The following is a 10,729-nucleotide window of genomic DNA, read 5'->3' as shown; positions in this document are numbered from 1 at the left end:
AATTATGATTTGTATTTGAAATAAGATTTTTTTTACATCAAACTTTGCTTTCGTCAAAGAATCCTCCATTTGCAGCAATTACAGCATTGCAGACCTTTGGCATTCTAGCTGTTAATTTGTTGAGGTAATCTGGAGAAATTGCACCCCACGCTTCCAGAAGCAGCTCCCACAAGTTGGATTGGTTGGATGGGCACTTCTTTGAGCAGATTGAGTTTCTGGAGCATCACATTTGTGGGGTCAATTAAACGCTCAAAATGGCCAGAAAAAGAGAACTTTCATCTGAAACTCGACAGTCTATTCTTGTTCTTAGAAATGAAGGCTATTCCATGCGAGAAATTGCTAAGAAATTGAAGATTTCCTACACCGGTGTGTACTACTCCCTTCAGAGGACAGCACAAACAGGCTCTAACAGGTACTATTTAATGAAGATGCCAGTTGGGGACCTGTGAGGCGTCTGTTTCTCAAACTAGAGACTCTAATGTACTTATCTTCTTGCTCAGTTGTGCAACGCGGCCTCCCACTTCTTTTTCTACTCTGGTTAGAGCCTGTTTGTGCTGTCCTCTGAAGGGAGTAGTACACACCGGTGTAGGAAATCTTCAATTTCTTAGCAATTTCTCGCATGGAATAGCCTTCATTTCTAAGAACAAGAATAGACTGTCGAGTTTCAGATGAAAGTTCTCTTTTTCTGGCCATTTTGAGCGTTTAATTGACCCCACAAATGTGATGCTCCAGAAACTCAATCTGCTCAAAGAAGTGCCCATCCAACCAATCCAACTTGTGGGAGCTGCTTCTGGAAGCGTGGGGTGCAATTTCTCCAGATTACCTCAACAAATTAACAGCTAGAATGCCAAAGGTCTGCAATGCTGTAATTGCTGCAAATGGAGGATTCTTTGACGAAAGCAAAGTTTGATGTAAAAAAAATCTTATTTCAAATACAAATCATTATTTCTAACCTTGTCAATGTCTTGACTCCATTTTCTATTCATTTCACAACATATGGTGGTGAATAAGTGTGACTTTTCATGGAAAACACAAAATTGTTTGGGTGATCCCAAACTTTTGAACGGTAGTGTATATCAAGTAAGACTAGGGCTGTCTTCCACCTGCTGAAAATGCTGTGATATATTAACAGCGTTGTCCGCTGTGTGCAGGGATACTGGACCACATCTCATGCGGGAAACCCTCTGATTCCCTAAGATACATACGTATATACAGGATGCACATTGTCCTCTGCTTTGCAAAATTTCCCATAAATGTTCAGTGATGTTTAGATCTGACTGGGAATACTTGTGACTGGAGGAAACCATGAGTGAAAAGCTATAGACTTTATACTAGTGTTAATCCAACACTCTTTAATGTTTTGTCGTGAGTAGCCAAAACGGCGGGTTTCTTATTTTCCCAGTCAGCTGTATTTCCATGTGATTGTCCATGGAGCTGTACACCAATGTGTCATCCCTTTAATAAGAAAAGAGGACATTTTGCTCAGGAGAGGAAACATTACACCCTCCAAGAGCATAACTAAACTAAATTGGAATATTGAAATTTGAATATGTGTAAGCATTTTAGAAACTAGGAGTTGCCAATCAAATAGTTGGAGAAGCCTTTAGACCCCTACTAATAGGATTTGCTTGTCCTAAATGATTCCTCTTTAGTTTTGTCCAAAGGAGTTGAATCAAGTGCAACTGGACTTGGTATATATCCGTGAAGACGTTTCGCCTCTCATCCAAGAGGCTTCCTCAGTTCGTGCCTTTCTGACTAGACCAAGCTAGTCTGACTGGCTGGTGCTGAGACTCAGAATATATCCTCTAGGAATCGTTGTCAGAGGTGTTACACAGACGAGGTGGCCGTGGTTAAGGCGATGGACTGCTAATCCATTGTGCTCTGCACGCGTGGGTTCGAACCCCATCCTCGTCGGTAAATTCACTCTTTAGTTTTCCTTCTTATGCTAGCTCAGTCCAAACTGTAGTCCCAACAGGGGCAAATTGGCTCTTTTTTTGACTGTGCACATGAAAAAGCTGTTTTTACATGCACACATATGTGCACACACACGCACGCACACACGCACACACACACACACACACACACACACACACACACACACACACACACAGACACAAGTTTATATATTTATGATAGTTCATTGTTTTGACATCATCCTTACACATTTCTGTGGTTACTATGAATAAAACTGTGCACAATGCAGCTTACGCTTCCAGTTAGTATCTCAAGGATAATGGAATTAACAAGGATTTGTCCTTCAGCTAAAATAGCACAGATTAGCCTGCAATTTTTGACAAGTAAAAAATGTCATTGAGCCATATTTCATATTACAGCATATACCGTATACTACCTGTGTATGTAGCAATTTTCTGTACATCTATGAAAACGTAAAATGCAAATGAACGCATGTGCATAAATTCCACAGTTCTGAGAAACATGGATGATAAACCAATGATGGCAATGACTGTTTTTTCCAGCATTATTCAACAAATGGCTTAATATTTCAAAGCTTGTACAGTTCAATTATCATTCTGTAGTGGTTTGCTTAAAGGTGGTTATCCTAATCTGGGATTTTATTTGTGGAGTCAATAGCCAGGGGTCTCTACTCTGTTTATATATATATCAATACAGATGCAGGAAAAAAGTTTTAATACATAGAAGTACAGGCCTGTTTAGTGCGTTGCGCACTCATCAGCTGAAAACGCTATATATATATATACTATATATATATATATATATATATATATATATATGCTCTGTTTTCATCAATATATCCTCAATATGCTTTGCATAATGTAAAAGGTATGGGGTAGATACCAGTGGATCTGGTATCTACCCCATAACTTGGATCCTCTCTGGTTGTCAGAATGAATCACACATGGATTGAATTGCGGTGAGAGAGTACAATGATTAACCATGTCTCCTAAACTGCAAAATATTATTATTTTTTTACACGAGCTTCCACTGGACATGCACAATTACTTGGTCCAAAGATGGAGGCTGGATAAACCTGGCATTGGCCAGGGCTGGGCAGTAATTCAGTATTATCATTTGTGTGTGTGTGTGTGTGTGAATTAATTAATTGTAAAGCGCTTTGAGTGTCTGTTGCAGCTAGAAAAGCGCTATAAAAATGCAACTTGATTGAGTGATGTCATCAAGTGATTTACAAGACCATCAGCAGTTATCAGATGTGTTTCTTGTGTGTGAGCCTAAAGACATTTTAGAGCATTAGATAGTAAACATATCCTAGCCAAGAGTGTGTATCATGTCAGGTGCAAATAATCTGTGTGCCAAAGATGCTGGGACAGTAGCAGATTCAAATTACTACTAAACTGTTTAATGCCACAAATCAGTATAAGAGTCATGCTCAGAGACCATCTATGGATTAAGCAGGCCTGCAAAAGGAATGTTTGTGGTCATGGAAGCTGTTAGCCAGAATCATGTTCCTTGTAATCCTTGTGGTTTTAGCATATCTAAATTAATTTCGGTCTGTGTTCCACAGTGGGTTTTTGATATACAGCAAAGACAGATTAACTATATTAATCTTGTGGAACTTTATGAGTTGCATTATGAGTTGATTATATGTAAATATTCAGTGAGTCTTTCTGAGTTGTTTCAGTTTGTTGGTTGCTTTTCACCACTATATATCAAGTATTACTTAATATTCCGCTCCTCATTTGTTGAGCAATTTTATCAACACCATTGATGGTTTCCGGAAAAACACTCTCCCTCTCTCTCTCTCTCTCTCTCTCTCTCTCTCTCTCTCTCTCTATATAGCTTAGGTGACACAAGTGCATGATATTGTAATATCTGTGACCAGAAGGTCATGGGTTTTTCCATTTTGACCCGTGTCCTGACCTTTAACTGTGGGCATTGATGAGAGCTTATGTTCAACCTTTAGCTTCTAAGGTGTAAATCTGCAAGGCTGTGACTAAGATAGCAGGAGTTCTGATGCACAGCAGGTAGAAGACTAAGTGGCCCTGATAGTTAAACCACAACAGCGGAGGGGGGGGGCACTAAGCCTGGGCATCAGTGTGCACGTGTGGGCTTGAGGTATTAAATACCTCCTCCTGCTGCGATTGTGATCCAACCTGAGGCCATGAACACACAGCCGAGGTTAAGCAGCAGACAGGATATTAAAATGCCTGTTAGGTGACTTTATTTTATGTTTTGTTTCTAAGCTACAGTTTCGAGAGGATGAGATTCACGGTAGATTAGTTTGATTCCAGGATTTTCTGTCCATTTGCATGCATTGGCTTAGTAACAATGCATTTGGAGAAGGATTCAGGAAATTTTTTTGTGTTGACAAAAAAAATGAGGGTGATGAATAAATGAAGACCTCAAGGGTCAACTTCTGGTGAAGTATTACTGGTGGTTCATTTCTTAATGCTCACCGAGAAGTAAAAGCTCTGTGTCATAATCTATTTTAGATTTCAGGCATGCGACACTCGGCCAAATGAATAATAACCATCCCCTTTCTCTCTCTCATTATCCTGTTTTCAAATGCCCTCCATTTCAAGCTGATGATAGGCTGTTTCACCTGACTGTCAGGGGTGATGGGTGGTGCCTTCCGAGTACAGGAAAGCCCCTGAGGACCAAGGCACATCATCAGCACTTCCTTTGAGTGAATCATCATAGTGGCTCAGCAGGGGGTCTCGGTGCCTTTCACTCCTCGGAGTCAGGAGACAATACATCTGCCCATAAACCAATCGGCCTACCCTACAAACCAACCCCACCCCGCCGTGACCCATCACCCTCCTCAGACAGACAGCAGGACATGTTTGCGTGTGTGTGTGAGGGAGGGAGTGGGCACCCTTTGTGAATAAGCAATTCTCCTACTAGAACCTCCCAGCATCATTGGGAGGGATCAGCATGCTATCTGCAAGCGTCTGATAAGGGCAACCCGCACTTAATCTATGGCACCTCCTTTGTCCTTGAAAAGAGTACGCCAACCCCGAGTGAAATCCAGACAAAGAAAACACAATTAAAAATAGCTCTCCACACATTTCAGAGAAGCCGAATAGTTGACAGGAATTGAGAAGCATTATTCGACACTGTCCACCATAAAATGTCACTCTTTGACCTTGTGGATTTGAAATATTGCTGACCACTATTTATATGTGAACGGATATTTAGTCTCATATTTAGCCGTATCATCTGTTTAGATTCAGGTAGGGGGGATATTTGTTAAATGAACTCATCAATCTTTTGATAAAAGTTTTTTTTACCGTGTTTCTGATGTTTCAGCTTGCTTTGCTAGTTTGTTGGCTAGCTAAAAACACGATTCAGACAAGCTAACTTTAGCCGCGTTGAACCGGAACAAAAGCGGCTATTGTACAACGTCACAGTTAATCGTCCAATCAGGACGCGATGAAAATAATACGTAATGTTAGCCACTCCATTGGAAATGTGCATATGGTTCGGTTCACAACAAAGTCACACAACAGTTGTGCTTTGCATCCATGACGCTTGTGTGTCCTTGTTACATTATGTCAGAACCCTCGCAACAAGAGGGGACGAGCATTAGCTAAGCTGCTAATATCTAATATGTTCATCTTCTACCTCATGTGCACCGTCATAAAATTGTGTTTGCAGACATTGCACACAGGCAGCCAAGCTCCAAAAGGTTAATTAACCAGGCAGTGCAACTCTAATTTGGATGACGGAGCCTTGGCGAATAAGGAAGCAATTGACCTTTCACAAAGTACCGCCCCAGAATGGTGCTTGTCCAATCCTACCTTAGCAACGGCCCGTTAGCTTTCAAACACACAAAAAAATGCTGAAACGGTGTGCCTATGGGATCTGCAAATCGGATACTAGATATCTGAAAAGTTTGGAGGGGATGCAATTTTCTTTCCCCTTCCGAAACCCAGAACGCAAGAAGCGCAATGTCGGCAATAGATTTCGCAGTATAGCAGACCCCATGGCCAGCTTAATCCATCCAAAATCAACACGAATACCTGTCTGCTCCAAGCTAAGCTTGCTACTAGCTATTATTGATAGCTAATACAGCTAACGTATTATTACTGTTACTTTTACCCACACAATGCGCTGATTTCTTCCTTCATGTTTGGTGTTTTCCGACTACTTCCTGGATAGTTCTGAAATGCTTGACGGGCATAGCAACAGTAACTATGGGGGGCGGGACTTTGCGAAAGGTAAATTAAGATGCTGGCATTTACCTTGACACAGGTGTTATCTGCTGTTAAATTGTCATACATCGAATCTGTTTATTTCCGGTTTGTGCTGATGAATCCATTAAAACCAATGATACAATGGTTATGGTGTGCAGAAAAGTTTGGACAACCCCCCCCCCCAAAAAAACAAACAAAAAAAAGGACAGCAGCTACATCAGTAGCTCATCGCGAACATAAATGGACCACAGTGAAATGGAAAGAGAGATTGTAGAATGGCAAAAGTGTCCTCATAACACAAATGAAAAGTTAAGGTTGGTTATTTCTTTTTAGAGAAGGTGCTTACATAAAAAAGATGATAGGACAATGCATATTGCTTACTTAAATATCTTAGTGACATTTTTATACCCCAGTTGCTACTTGTTGCATGACCTTAGACCATATAAACATATTATGATTTAAATCACCTAAATGCAAACTAAGGTCTCATATTCTGACCCTCTCATCAAAGTTTAATCTAAACTCACATCGCCAGGGGAACTCCATAAACTGCTAGTTCACTATGAATACTCGTTCTAACATACTTCTAGTCTGCATTTGCAGTTTGGATCACATGACATTATTCTTTCAAACTATGGTGGGGGAATCAATGAGCTGCTCATTAACTGTTTGGCTGACATTCATTTGACCTCCACAAAGCTCCTAAATAATCAGCAATTTGATTTCTAGCCTTTAGATTTTGAAGCTAGCTCAAATTCTACTTATTCAATTAAAATCATCCGATTCATCCTCATGTTGATCTTCTTTTTACCTAAATCAATCAAGGTAAATGTATGAATTCCTTTGTCATTGTATGCTATGTCCATTTTATAACTTTATCTGTACATAGGGAAACGTAGGTATCAGATAGTCCTAAGCAGAAGCATTACCTTTCTGGTTTAAGAGGGTCCTCTCCACTATCTCTTTGTAAGTCTGTCCTAAGATTATTTCTTCAGATGCTGTTTTCACTTACTTACTTTGCAACCAGGAATCAAAAATAAAGCGAACACACACACACACACACACACACACACACACACACACACACACACACACACACACACACAACGCTCACATGGCCAGCATTCATCTTATATGAAATAGGCCATCAGAGATATAAAGATAATTAAGGGTGAATTCATTAATAGTTGCCATTGGATGAAAAGATGGACCAAAATCGAGGGATTTTATACGTATTCATGGTTAGTCACTGGAGCTCCACAAGTGCTTTATGAAAAAACGTGTTTAATCAGGCCCCTCTTTATACAGTGGTGAAGCCCAAGTCATGTGTCCCAAGCCTCTGGAGATTTCAGTCCAATCTCAGGGTGATTAGGGAGGCTTTTCATTCTATCCTTAGCTTCCCAGGTACATGATTAGCAGGTCGGTCTGATGCCGGAGGAGGGTTTTTGAACTGATAGCTCGCTCCTCCATTTGCTCACATAATGGGCATGAGGGTTGGAGTTTAAAGAGCTGTTCTAGGTTTCTAACCAGTCTGGTTCTGTTACCTTTGGATCATGACTGCAGACTGTGTGAGTATGCTATTTTGCTGCAGTATTATAGTAGTATATAGTACATGCTTAAAATTAGACCAAGCTCATTTGCAACACAGCAGTTGTAGATGAGTAACATTAGAAGTGTTGTGTTTTTTGACTGGCTGAAGACAACAGTTTTTATGCAGACCGCAGAGTAGTTTTATCATTAGTATAGGCTAGTTAATGTAGTAGTTCATAATGAAACCCTCTGGTAGTGACAAAACCCTGCAACTATTTGGCTTTTGAAACTCATATAAGGCTTTATAGCCGCAACCCCCTGTATGGAGACTAAACTTTTCATCAAGGACAAGGCTGCAGTCTTGTCCTCATGGTTTAGTCCAATGGTTCCACAAAGAAAGGATGGAGGAGTCTTTGCCAAACTGGATGAACTCAACCTGCTTTGACACTTACAAGAAAAGGGGGAAGCAATTTTTAAGGTCTTTGTTCCGACCATATGGCAGCATTCACCAGCAAACATGGCTCTATAGGATAAGATAACTCTGGGACTTAAGGAGTCCACTACTAGTCTATACATATTTGTCACTGCTTTATTTATTGCTGGTTATGTCAAATGAAGAAAATGGTGAAGAGAAAGAAAAAGGAGGAGGATGAGGTGAGAGAAATAGGAGCAGGAAAGGGAGATATAGAATACTGTAACAGTCATACAGATGGTAGAACAGTCATGCTGCACAAATGTGCAGCACATATAATATGGTTTAATGTATGCAATTAAATATTTTCCGTTTCATACCATTGGCTTATCTCCTCTCATGGTTGGTTCTGCAAATTGGTAAATAGAACTGGTGGTTCCTTAGTGTTAATGTTCTGCAAAAATCGTGTATTTGCAAAATACTAATTATAGGAATAAAAAAAAGAGCGGTTTATTTATTTATTTAACCTTTATTTAATCGGGAAGTTCCCTTTGAGACAAGGAGTCTCATTTTCAAGAGAGTCCTGACCAAGAGCTGTGCTCTTTATCATTTTACAGTCCTTTGTATATTTGGCTAAGTCTATGAAAAGCACAAGAGGGTCAAAGTCAGCGTTCAAATGTGGTCAATCAGAAGCCATTACTGATGATAAAGGGATAGCTCAGGACACAGATAATCTAGCTGTTAATGGATGAAAGGACATTAGTGAAGCTTAAGAATATGCACACTCTGAACTTGAAATAGAGTGATCATTCATCATGCAGCAGGCCAGAATATCCTTTCCCGCTCAAGCTGTGCTCTAAACCAACCAAAATACTCTTGCTCCATTTGGCTGTTAGGTTAACTTTCAAGGCTTAAAGATTAAGGTTTCATAATGTTATATAAAAACACCTTGGTTGTCTGAGGTCATTAATGTTAGTTGAGAGATGCAATAGCAATCGAAGCAACAGTTTCATTTTCTTTTCAAAATGTTGTTTTCCACAACAAAATACTCCATCATTCCAGATGAAGCCGCTGAGGCTTTTCTTCATTTTTGCAGAACATTGCTTACACCAGATTGAGAACAATGGACCGTCAGCCAAACCTGCTGTTTATTGGTGTCAGTCAAGCTTGGCCTATTTTACCATTCACTGAGTTTTAGGTGTTTTTTTATGATTTATATTTCATAGTTGGCTTACATCCTTTTCCATCAGGCAACAATGATTTATCTTTACCCCCCCCAAACTGTCTCAGTAAGCATGCAGTGTGCTTATTGCAGATGTTTTTGCAGTTGTTCAGTGGTTAATCCTAGCATTATTGATTGATGTATCTGAGAAAAGCTGGTTTAAAGTACCTTCTCTTTTTTTAGACACAGGGACAATTGTCGAGGTAATGTCCACTTTCACTGATAACAGAGACTTAAGTTTGATATGCTAAGTGACTCTGAGGTTTTATTTGTGGCTCTAGTCTTTTTATCCCTATCTTTATTTACTCTGATCTTTTCTGCAAGTTACACATTTGTAAGTGTTTAGGGCACCGCCATGCCATGTCTTCCTTGTTTTAAAATATCCCACCGTTAGCGGTCCACATCCGAATTAATTCTGAATCTGAAATTGAATCTGTGTGTAATGTGTACTAATATAAAAAGTGTAGAAGACTTTATCAGCCCATCTGACCGAGAGCTTAACAAAATTATAGTCCATGTACATTGAAAGTGCTCAAATGACATTGTAGAAGTATATATCTATTGCAGTAATCATGAAGACTTTTCAATGTAAGGGCTTTCTCTTTCTGAAAATCCCTATGTCAAGTCTTGTTAACCGTGCATGGATACTGCCCTAGACTTATGTACTTAACTCAAATAAGTTTAGGACCTGTAATGATTTACCGGGGGGGGGGGGGGGGGGCGACAACCCAATATGCACAGTACATCAAAATCCAAGTTTCAATGTTTGGTAAGAGTCGGTGTTTTGATGTATGGGAAGCAGCAGGCTCATTTCTATGATATTCATTGATGTTTAAGGTGAATATGTTTTAACCAGTCCCTATAAAATGCAGTTTATACCCTACCACACCAAAATGAAAATACAGCAGTAAGAACCATTTTGAGCTTCATGTACATTTTTCTATGATATCTAATTAATGTCTCTTTAAAAAATTTCTTCTTTCAGTTTAGAATGAGTGGGAAGACTGCAGATATCCTGTGCAATAACTTCTCCAAGGCAGCTAGTCATTACAATCCCTATCTCCACCTGCCCATGATGACCTGCTCCCTTCATTTGCTTGGCTGAGACGATTGTTCATCCTGAGCAGAGGGACTACTGTCATCTGTGAGAACAAACTTCAAAATGTCTTCCCACAAGCGCAGCACTTTCCAGTGCTTTAACGCCATTGGGGATGAGGGCTCCCACAAGGCTTCACTCCCTGTCAAGCATCACACCAGCAGGTTCCCCATGATACCCCAGCATGGGATGGTGGCCCACCAGGAACCTCTTCAGGAATGCTACCTTTGCACCGATTACAGGCAGGCTGAGGCCACGGCAGCTATAGATACCCCTGTCTCGCCTTGGGGTCACCCTCAGTCACACCATCACCATCACCAGCACCAGTACGTCCC

The 10,729-nt window shown here is 40.2% G+C and overlaps 1 non-coding gene across 1 annotated transcript; it reads left to right on the top strand.

Annotated features, from left to right (window-relative positions):
• Positions 1 to 1,834: 1,834 nt before the first annotated feature.
• trnas-gcu (transfer RNA serine (anticodon GCU)) lies at positions 1,835 to 1,914 on the top strand. Its single transcript has one exon. It is a non-coding gene; the product is annotated as a tRNA-Ser (tRNA).
• The last annotated feature ends 8,815 nt before the right edge of the window (positions 1,915 to 10,729 follow it).

Source organism: Lampris incognitus, chromosome 15, assembly GCF_029633865.1.
Source record: "Lampris incognitus isolate fLamInc1 chromosome 15, fLamInc1.hap2, whole genome shotgun sequence".
NCBI lineage: Eukaryota > Metazoa > Chordata > Actinopteri > Lampriformes > Lampridae > Lampris > Lampris incognitus.
Note: the sequence above shows the minus strand (reverse complement) of the source record. Positions and strands in the feature narration are given on the sequence as shown.